The 10,565-nt window shown below is 44.9% G+C and overlaps 3 non-coding genes across 3 annotated transcripts; all 3 read right to left on the bottom strand.

Annotated features, from left to right (window-relative positions):
• Positions 1–253: 253 nt before the first annotated feature.
• On the bottom strand, positions 254–393 carry LOC115456924. The gene has a single exon (XR_003939949.1). It is a non-coding gene; the product is annotated as a small nucleolar RNA SNORA8 (small nucleolar RNA).
• Positions 394–7,680: 7,287 nt separating this feature from the next.
• LOC115456930 lies at positions 7,681–7,811 on the bottom strand. The gene has a single exon (XR_003939955.1). It is a non-coding gene; the product is annotated as a small nucleolar RNA SNORA18 (small nucleolar RNA).
• Positions 7,812–8,281: 470 nt separating this feature from the next.
• On the bottom strand, positions 8,282–8,355 carry LOC115456921. Its single transcript, XR_003939946.1, has one exon. It is a non-coding gene; the product is annotated as a small nucleolar RNA Z40 (small nucleolar RNA).
• Positions 8,356–10,565: the final 2,210 nt, after the last annotated feature.

Below are 10,565 nucleotides of genomic sequence, written 5' to 3'. Positions count from 1 at the left end.
GCGGTCGAAAATCCGGCGGCTGAACAGAGAGAGAGGCAAACGCACCACTCTCTCAGTCGCGGAAAAAAAGTAACTGGCGGGAGCGGTCGCGCACGGGCGGGAAGGCGGCCGCGCATGCGCGGTGGGCGTGGCCTGCGTGCCGACCGTCCCGCGAAGCTTCTTCCGGTTGGTGGGGGCTGCCGCGGACGTCAACCCAGTCGTGAGAACAAGCAGCCTGCTTGTCCTCGGAGAAAATGTTATTACATCAAGAAATGAATGTATCAGCAGAAAAACCAAGTATGACAGACACAGGAAGTCTGAAAACCAACGATGTCAGATGCTGACTTATTCTAGCGCTGTTTTATGAACACTCCACCAGTAAATAGCTGTTAGGTGCAGATACCATCCAGCGCAATCATTCCATGCAATTCAAGTATATAGCAAAGCCAAAAACAGACTCACCATTCAGAGAAACAATCTGTAGTGAGCCTGGTATTGCACTTTTTCCACGTATCTGGAAATAATGACATGATCACATGAACTATGTTAAAATTTAAATTCCTATAGGTAAAGAGACACTTTAAATAAATCTGTATTTTGGGTGCAACATTTGTCACACAATCAAGTCTGCCAGATCTACTCAGAAATCAACTGACTTCATGTTCACATACTCAGACAGCAGTTGAACTATAACAATCCTCACAGAACTGGAAAGGCAAGTCTTAAAATATGAAATTACAAAGACTGTGTGTGTGACGGGACTTACCTACTATTCCTGCCCCAACTGAAGAGTCTTCACCCCATGTCAGCATTAATGCCACCACCTGGACAGAAAAAAAAAATCATCGTAAGACAAGACACCTACTTCATGTTTCTAGATATTCATTTCCTAATTACAAATTCTATTTTACACGGCACTTCATTCTAGAATGTGTTGCAGTTTTATCTCACTGATCCAAGATATATGGTTCAATGATTAAAGCGTAACCACAGACTTCCGGCGGAGCCGAGCGGCAAGATGGCCGCGGTCTAGAGGAGCTCCGCAACTCCGCTGTCGGGCTCTTTGCTCCCCCGCTCCCCAGACTCACCATGCAACGCCCAGAAGATGCCTAAAGCCCTCCAGTATCGGAGGACTCCGCCGAAAGACACCCAACACGCCTTATAAAGCGGGAACGACAGATGATCGCGACGCACGCGGCAAAGTGGCAAGATGGCGGCCAAAGATGCAGAGTGAGAGCGTGCAGAGCACTCGTGCCGCGGTAATAAGGCGAGCAGAACAAGTACGTAGGGGATGATTGTTGGGGAAATCGGAGACGTGGCAGGGCAATAGGAAGCGGGAGAAAGTCGATGATGCTTCCATTTTTCTTCCCCCTCCCCCCCTCGGCGCACAGAAACGGGGCCATTTGCAGAAATGACGAGAGACTCTCTGGAAACATCTCAATATAAAGAGCTGAGTACACTAATTCATGCTCCAGCGTGCAAAGACGCTGTCTCACCATAGTAGGGATAGTTAATAAAGATTATTACCACAACACGCTGGCTGAAAAGAGAGGGCGACGCCGGGTGTTAATAGACAATTGGTGTCTGCGGCCTTGTTCTGGACAGCTAACTAGGGGAGAACTCATACAGCGAATAAAACATACGGGCTGGATCAACGCGGGGAGCGACTCTCCAGACTTTTAGAATTGGACTGATCACGTTGATAAGAGGGTAAAAACCAGACCCACAATACCATCGAATTACCCCCGGGCAAAAGGGCTAAACAAGCAAGATCAGTGACGAAGAGGCCAGAGAGAAACTGTAATACCCTCTGCATGGAGCAATTTTTGAGGCCCAAATCAGCAGGAACAACTAGAAGCGGTATTAAGTACGACAAAGGGAAAAACTCCCCACCACCCACTGGGATCAAGATGGCAGAAGGTAAACTTGAAAAGCTTGGTGATTTTTCTGACAAACAACTTGCACAGATCACCATGGCGGTCAGCGCCGCATTGAACCCCAGATTTGACTTGCTAGAACGCCAAATGAGCAGTTTAGAATCCACCATGGCTGACACGGTGAGACGAATGGGTGAAGCGGAGAGCAGAATATCAACGGCAGAGGACAGGGGAGCGCAGAATGTTCAAGATGTCACGCGCTTGATGGAGCAACTTAAAGCACAGCAAGACAAGATTGAGGACATGGAGAATAGAGCAAGGAGATGCAATCTCCGCATTGTGGGTCTTCCTGAAGCAATTCCTGAGAAATCACTAGGACATCTTTTGGAAAGCTGGCTTAAAAAAGAACTTGCCCTGTCGGACAGTTATGGGGAACTGTGCATAGAACGGGCCCATAGGCTTGGCCGTCGGCAACCAGGGCAGCAAAGACCCAGACTGGTGATAATCAAAGTTCACAATTATCTACACAAGGAAGAAATCATGAGAGGCTTTCGACTGAAAAGAGACACCTTAAAATACGATGGCGCATCGATAAAAATCTTTCAAGACTATTCGGCTGGGGTACAAGAGCAACGTCGCCGGTTCCACCCCCTCTGCACGGCACTGGTAAGCAGAAAAACAAGATTTATGCTGATCTACCCAGCCATATTGAAGATTCAACATGAAAACGGATGGCGATCGTTTCACTCTGTCCAGGAGGCCCAACAGTTTCTAGAAACCGAACTACATGCACCAGCTGATGCACCAACTTGACTCTATGTTTGGCAAAAGGCAGAAAGAACAATGTCTTAACCCTGTTTATGGTTCCCTGCATATGACGAGGACACAATATGCAAGATAAGTCTATAGCAAAGAAAATGTTGATTAAGAAATGATGGGTTAAAAAGTTATAACTGTATTGTTGTTGTCTATTTGAAGAGTCCCTCCGGTAGTAGAACCGGGGTGGCTTTAGAGATATCGCCGAGGGATGGGGGGGATCCCCTTATGAAGGGGGGAGAGGGGTAGGCGAGGGGGGATGAGTCACATAGCGGTCTCACACCACAAGTAAGAGGAAGTTCAAACTAGAGGGAAAGGGTTCTCGTTAAGAGAAGGGTAATGGGCGGGGGGGAATGGGGACTTAATGGGATTCAATACTTTGGGAAAGGGGCACATAGAAACACAAAGGGCAGGTCTTTCACTCAGATTATACACAAGACCAACGAATGGGTAGGATGTCAAAATCAGAATATTGAAACACAAAGCAGAGGCAACATTTACAGCTTCTGGGAAAGGGCTGGGACCCAGGAGCTGAGTTTTTTTTTTTTTTTCTGGTATACTGATATGAAGATAATATGTCTTGGCGGTAACACACTGTAAAGTAGTCACCTGGAATGTAGGAGGCATTACGTCTCCCATAAAAAGGAAAAAGATCCTAGCACACTTAAAACGCCTCAACGCAGACATTGCCTGCTTGCAAGAGACAAAATTGACAGCGCCAGAGCATGAAAAACTCAAGCAGGGTTGGGTAGGTCAGGTGATCCACGCGTCCTCCGAAGGGCGGAAGGGAGGGGTGGCAATCTGCATACATCAAAAACTCGCTTGCACGGTAGAGACAGTATTGCAAGATCCCAATGGGCGATTCATTTTGGTTAAAATGTGGCTGCAAGGGAGGGAATTATACTTGTTAAATGTATACGCACCCACCCCCCCTGACAGTATTTTCTTTCCTGAACTGTCCAGACAGCTACTTCCATATGAAGACAAGCACTTGATAATTGTGGGAGACATGAATGTGCTTATGGACCCCAAATTGGATTATTCAGGGGAGGGACACAAGGGAATGGAGAGTAGGAAGGGCACTCGGATGTTGAAGGAGTTTGGAAGCTCCCTCTCAGTGATAGATGCATGGCGGAATTTGCACCCAGACTCAAGGGAGTATACACATCAGTCCAGAGCACATGGGACCTGGGGAAGGCTGGATTATATATTGATATCATCAGCTTTATTTCAGTGCATAAGAGACACAAAGATTGAAGAAGTATTGATTTCTGACCACAGTCCGGTATGGATAGAATTAGGGGCGCCATGCAACTTCCAAATACACAGACAATGGAGATTTCCCAATCATTTAGTGAAAGATAAATCTTTTCTAAAATACATGGTCAAAAAATGGGAAGAATATGACTCATTTAACAAAGAACATAAGTCTGACCCGCAACTGTATTGGTGTACTGGTAAGGCGGTGCTCCGGGGAGACATAATTGCCTATGTAGCAAGAAAACAGAGAAAGAATGCAGCTAGCCTTTTACATCTGAATAAGCGACTGCAGAAAGCTAAGCGCCGATATATGCAGCAGCAAACCACAGGAAACAGGGAGGCATATTTATCTGTCCAGGCTGCTATAAACTCATTATTACAGGAAAGAGCGGTAAAAAATAGGACTTTCCTAAAATATAAGTTCCACAGATTCGGAGATAGAGTGGGAAGCATGTTGGCTCGGGTGGTGCGGAGAAGGGGAGGGGGTAGAACTGTTTCAGTCCTGAAAAGACAAATAGGAAGCATTACTAACAGTCCAGATGAGATTCTTCAAATATTTCAAGAACACTTTACACAACTATACACTGCCGAGCATACATCCAGGGAGGCACACATGGAGGAATTTCTCAGAAGGGCCCAAATGCCAAGGCTCAAAGAAACTGATATTGCTACTTTGGAGGCTCCCATCCTGCCCAAAGAACTGTCAGAAGCGATTAAAGGGCTGAAAGCATATTCAGCACCAGGGATGGATGGGTATTCCGGAGAATTTTACAAAATGTTGCAACCCCAATTGATACGGCCCCTATTTGAATATCATCAAGCGGTAATTCAGGAAGGGAGATTCCCAATACACGAAAATACTGCATGTATATCATTATTGTTGAAACCAGGGAAGGCCGTAGAGGAACCGGAGTCTTACAGGCCCATATCATTAATTAACGTTGACATTAAGCTTCTTGCGAAAATTTTGGCCACACGACTCAATAAGTTCTTACCCAACGTGATCGAGCCTGCACAGGTAGGCTTTCTGCCTAATAGACACTCCGTGTTGCACACCCGGAGAGTCTTGCTCGCAATGGCACGTTGCCGAACCGAGAAGATTCCTGGAATCTTGGTAAGCTTAGATGCTACCAAGGCTTTTGACAGGGTAGGATGGGATTTTCTATTCTATATGCTAGACTGGATTGGGATTCCTCCTGGAGTAAAACAAGCAATTGAGGCTTTATATACTAACATGGAGGCACAAATAGCAGCGAACGGGGGGCTCTCGAAAAAATTTCAGATAGGCAGAGGAACACGACAGGGATGCCCTTTGTCACCACTACTGTTCGATCTAACATTAGAACCACTACTCCGACAGCTAAATTCTGACCCTAGAATCAGCGGTGTACAGTTGGGAGAACAGGAGGTTCGTGCGCTGGCTTATGCCGATGATGTCCTCCTAGTGCTGACTAATCCGCAAAAGTCTTTTAATATGGCCTTGACTCTGATAGAGGAGTACGGAATGTTATCGGGGTTTAGCCTTAATCTATCCAAATCTTGTGCGATGCATATGGGCACAGGTACTAATTTACAATGGAAAGGAAAAGCCACACTTAGATGGGAGGCAACGAAGCTGAAATATCTAGGGGTATACATTACAAGTGATAGAACCTCCCTGTATAAAGAAAACATTTCCCCATTATTGGAAATGACTAGGAGTAAACTGTTGATGTGGAGGGAGCTGCCACTCTCTATCTGGGGAAGAATAGCATTATTTAACATGATGATAGCTCCCAAATGGCTCTATGTCTTCCAACAGTTACCACTTTACCTGAAAAATAGAGATGACAGGCAGTTACAGCGTTTAATACAAGCATACCTGTGGCAGGGTAAAAGGCCTAGGATACCTTATCACCAGATAGCAGCCCCAAGGGAGGGGGGCGGCATGGGACTTCTGAATATAAAATACCTGGCAATAGCGAGTTCCATGCGACACGTAAACGATTGGTACCGGGGAACATCGGATTTCTCCGTTACATCAGTGGAGACCTCGATGTTCAGGGATATCCACTTTAGTCATTTACTACACTCTGGAACCCCCTTACCCCTATCAGCATTTCAGATACACCCATTATTGAAATCTCTCAGGGAAACTTGGAGATGGGTGTGTAGACGCCGCCGCTTCTCCCCCCGAGTGTCCCCCTGGATGTCAATTTGTGATAATCCTGCTTTCCCCCCAGGCCAAGGGCCCAGTATATTTAGCAGATGGGCAAAAAAGGGGATTATATACCTGGCGCATATAGTTACAGAAGAGGGACACATGCACACGTATCAGGAACTTCAGTCACGATATGGGATTCCTAAGACACATCAGTTTGCATATTATCAATTACACCATTATGTGGCCTCCCTGGACTGGACAGACCTTACGGAAGATGTGGTGGAAGTCTTATCGGAGGAGTTTACCCTGGGAGCGCAGCTTAGGGTGCCCCTGAAATTCCACCACCAGCAACTCAAAGATTCCACAGAAGAGATAGACTTCCGGCGGCTAGCGCATGAGTGGTCAAAAGATTTAGGGTGCACACTCACTGAGGAAGAGTTTAGAACACAATTGAAATCTATTTACAAACAGAGGCTTTCTGTTCCTCAGAGGGAACGACTATATCGGTGGATGCTTAGAACACACATTTCGCCCCACAGAGCGCGGAAAGCGGGATTTGATACAACGGGGGCATGTCCTAAATGTGACCATGAGGAGGCCTCACTCGGCCACATGTTTTGGAGCTGTCCCGGTATTGAAAAGTTCTGGAAACAAGTCATAGGAGGGATAGATCAATTATGGCACTGCACCCTTGTGCGGGAACCTACAATCTTATTCAATATTTTTAGATACACCGCAGACCCCACAGAGGGATTCAGGACATTTGCAAAGATAGCAATCTATTTTGGAATAACAGCCATATTGCAATATTGGAGAGTAAAAGAAGTTCCCCCTCTGCAGATATGGCGATCCCAATTAGTGAAACAAATGAGAATTGATAGATGTGGAGTGCAGGACCTGGACAGTTCAGCAGGCCATAGGTTCAGGGCGCAATGGGAGCCATTGTGGGACACCCTCCCGCCTAGAGCGCGAAGTTTGCTGCTGAACTTCTAATCTGGTACTCTTTGGCCCTACATCAGTTAGGGAGACTAAGACAGTGTGACAGGTAGGGTAGTACTTTACAGCAAGGCGTAGACTGGTTCATATTCTGATGTACAGACAGTTAATTACATGTTATCTTGGAAATAAAAAGAGCTGTGACACTGCCCTAAAATGTTGGTTGACAATATAGGGAAGGAGGGAGGGAGGGAGGGTGATTAAGGGAGGAATAAATAAATGCAAAATGGTAACTTATTTGTTGAAGATATGACATCTGAGAACATCTCCTGTAGTGTAGTTTCTTTGATAAGTTTCAGTGAATGGTTCATTACGTCTGTTAATAAACAAGATTAATATATAAAACTACAAGGAAGGAAGGGTGGGGGGAGGGGGGGTCTAGGGATAAAAGAAGAAAATGATTTGATGTATGTGGAAGGATTACAAGTTGTCTGTGATATCAGTAAGGCTTTATACCGGACAATAAATACACAGGTTTCATATAATATGTCAATAAACAGATTTAAACTTAATGACTTCCAAAGAAGACAACATATGGAATTTCAAATAGCAGGTTTATTGAGAATTCAAAACTTTGTATCACATATTGTATCTTCAAAATATTGTGGGTTCTGTATTGTATTCCTTATACTCTTTAATAAAAAAGATTTAAACATAAAGCGTAACCACAAAGTTGCTTTCTGAGGCATTTCCAACGACATGAGCTTATGGTAAAAAGTTCCATCGGGATAGACCTCAATATCCAACAGCTAAGCCAGAAATAAGTTAATTATAAAATTGTCTACCTGAACAATTTCTGCAAGTCTATGACGTCTTAACATTATCACACACAAGAGAGATTCGTAAGCCAAATATTGTAAACATTTTGCCAATTCCTAAGGCAGAGCTGTCTTCACACAGCTATATTTCTTCCTTTAGCTATGAAAGCAAATGTCTATGTTCTGTCATTCAATTTTAATTATGGCAGTTTTACGGATAGAATACTTGCAACTGCAACATTAGAAGTTTGAACACTTTCAACAGATAAATAAGCAAATATTTAGTTACATCAGAAGTCACACACCTGAAAGAACTGTCTTCTAATTCCCTTGCAAAATGCTTGTGTTACGAGCTCATGTTCCAGTAGAAAACAGGACTCTAAAAAGCAACAGCATGGTATAAAAACTGTATATGTTGACATCAATGGCACCCAATCACCTCAAGTCTGAACTGTAGGTTCAGAAAGGCATGTTTCATTCACTCTTCTCAGAGCAGTTGAACATTTTGCCATTCATCACAACCACACATTAAATATTCTACTCAAATTTTATGCTTGGTTTCTCTGCTATGAACATACTGCATTTTGCCTCTGAAATACTGAAGGTCCTGAAGTGGCTTGGTAAAGTCCAATATACAATATGATGAAATGTACTTCCTAGATTACAGATAGGCACTTATTTTTTGAGATTAAGCAGACTTACTTCCTTCTGCCATTGCATAAGAAGTGTTAAGTCAGGCTACTTCTGACTTGCTGCACTAATACTGATTGGCATTTTTCTTACATCAAAACAAGTTATGATTTTGAGCACCAAACGTTTTGCTACAGGTCTCATTGTCATCACTGTCTGACGTGATGGAAACAATACCACGTTTTCATGTAGCTGTGGCGAAACAGGGGACTTCCATGCTTGTGATTTGTAATGTTGCCTTAGGACACTTTTTCCCTTTACTACTACTACTACTACTATTATTTAGCATTTCTATAGCGCTACAAGGCATACGCAGCGCTGCACAAACATAGAAGAAAGACAGTCCCTGCTCAAAGAGCTTACAATCTAATAGACAAAAAATAAATAAAGTAAGCAAATCAAATCAATTACTGTGGACGGGAAGGAAGAGAGGAGGGTAGGTGGAGGCGAGTGGTTACAAGTGGTTACGAGTCAAAAGCAATGTTGAAGAGGTGGGCTTTCAGTCTAGATTTAAAGGTGGCCAAGGATGGGGCAAGACGTAGGGGCTCAGGAAGTTTATTCCAGGCGTAGGGTGCAGCGAGACAGAAGGCGCGAAGTCTGGAGTTGGCAGTAGTGGAGAAGGGAACAGATAAGAAGGATTTATCCATGGAGCGGAGTGCACGGGAAGGGGTGTAGGGAAGGACGAGTGTGGAGAGATACTGGGGAGCAGCAGTGTGAGTACATTTATAGGTTAGTAGAAGAAGTTTGAACAGGATGCGAAAACGGATAGGGAGCCAGTGAAGGGTCTTGAGAGGGGTAGTATGAGTAAAGCGACCCTGGCGGAAGATGAGACGGGCAGCAGAGTTTTGAACCGACTGGAGAGGGGAGAGGTGACTAAGTGGGAGGCCAGCAAAAAGCAGATTGCAGTAGTCTAAACGAGAGGTGACAAGGGTGTGGATGAGGGTTTTGGTAGAGTGCTCGGAAAGAAAGGGGCGGATTTTACGGATGTTGTAAAGAAAAACGACAGGTCTTGGCAATCTGCTGGATATGAGCAGAGAAGGAGAGAGAAGAGTCAAAGATGACCCCAAGGTTTCGAGCTGAGGAGACAGGGAGAATGAGAGAGCCATCAACAGAAATAGAAAACGGGGGGAGCGGGGAGGTGGGTTTGGGGGGGAAAATGAGAAGCTCGGTTTTGGTCATATTTCATGGTATTTTCCCCTTTTGGCCAGCAGATGGTGTTTGTCCTCTGCACAATAGCTGCAGCAGAGGTCTGTTTTACTTTTAGCTTACCTTTCCCAAAGGAACAGAGGAAAACCCCAGAGGGGAAGAGTAACCTGCACTGCCATTGGGTCAAGCACCCTTAGGGCTAATGCTCTGTGCCCTGATTGACCCTGAAGCCAAAGACATAGACCAGAATATGCTAGAACTCTGCACTGAGACTATGTTCACTAAATCCAGTCTGCCCCAATTTGACCGCCCCTATCGGACTGTCCGTTCACTTGTCTCTTAGATTGTAAGCTCCTTGAGCAGGGACCGTCCCTCTATGTTAAATTGTACAGCGCTGCATAACCCTAGTAGCGCTTTAGAAATGTTAAGTAGTAGTTGTAGTAGTAGTAGTATGTTCAAATCCTGTGAGCAGTTACTTTTCCTGATCTCCCCAGTTACTACTTACTACTACTACTACTTATCACTTCTATAGCGCTACAAGGCATACGCAGCGCTGTACACCATACATGAAAAGACAGTCCCTGCTCAAAGAGATCACAATCTAAACAGGACAGGCAAACAGAACAACTAAGAGGTAAGGGAATTAAAGAGGTGGGAATAAAAGGGTACAGGGCAAGTGAGTAGTGGTTAGGAGTCAAAAGCAGCGTCAAAGAGGTGGGCTTTTAGCCTGGATTTGAAAATGGCCAAAGACAGGACTAGATGTACAGGCTCAGGAAGTCTATTCCAGGCGTGAGGTGCAGCGAGATAAAAGGAACGGAGTCTGGAATTAGCAGTAGAGGAGAAGGGGACAGACAAGAGAGATTTATCCACAGAACGGAGTACCCGGGGGGGGTGGGGGGT

This window comes from Microcaecilia unicolor, chromosome 13 (assembly GCF_901765095.1).
Source record: "Microcaecilia unicolor chromosome 13, aMicUni1.1, whole genome shotgun sequence".
Classification (NCBI taxonomy): domain Eukaryota; kingdom Metazoa; phylum Chordata; class Amphibia; order Gymnophiona; family Siphonopidae; genus Microcaecilia; species Microcaecilia unicolor.
Note: the sequence above shows the minus strand (reverse complement) of the source record. Positions and strands in the feature narration are given on the sequence as shown.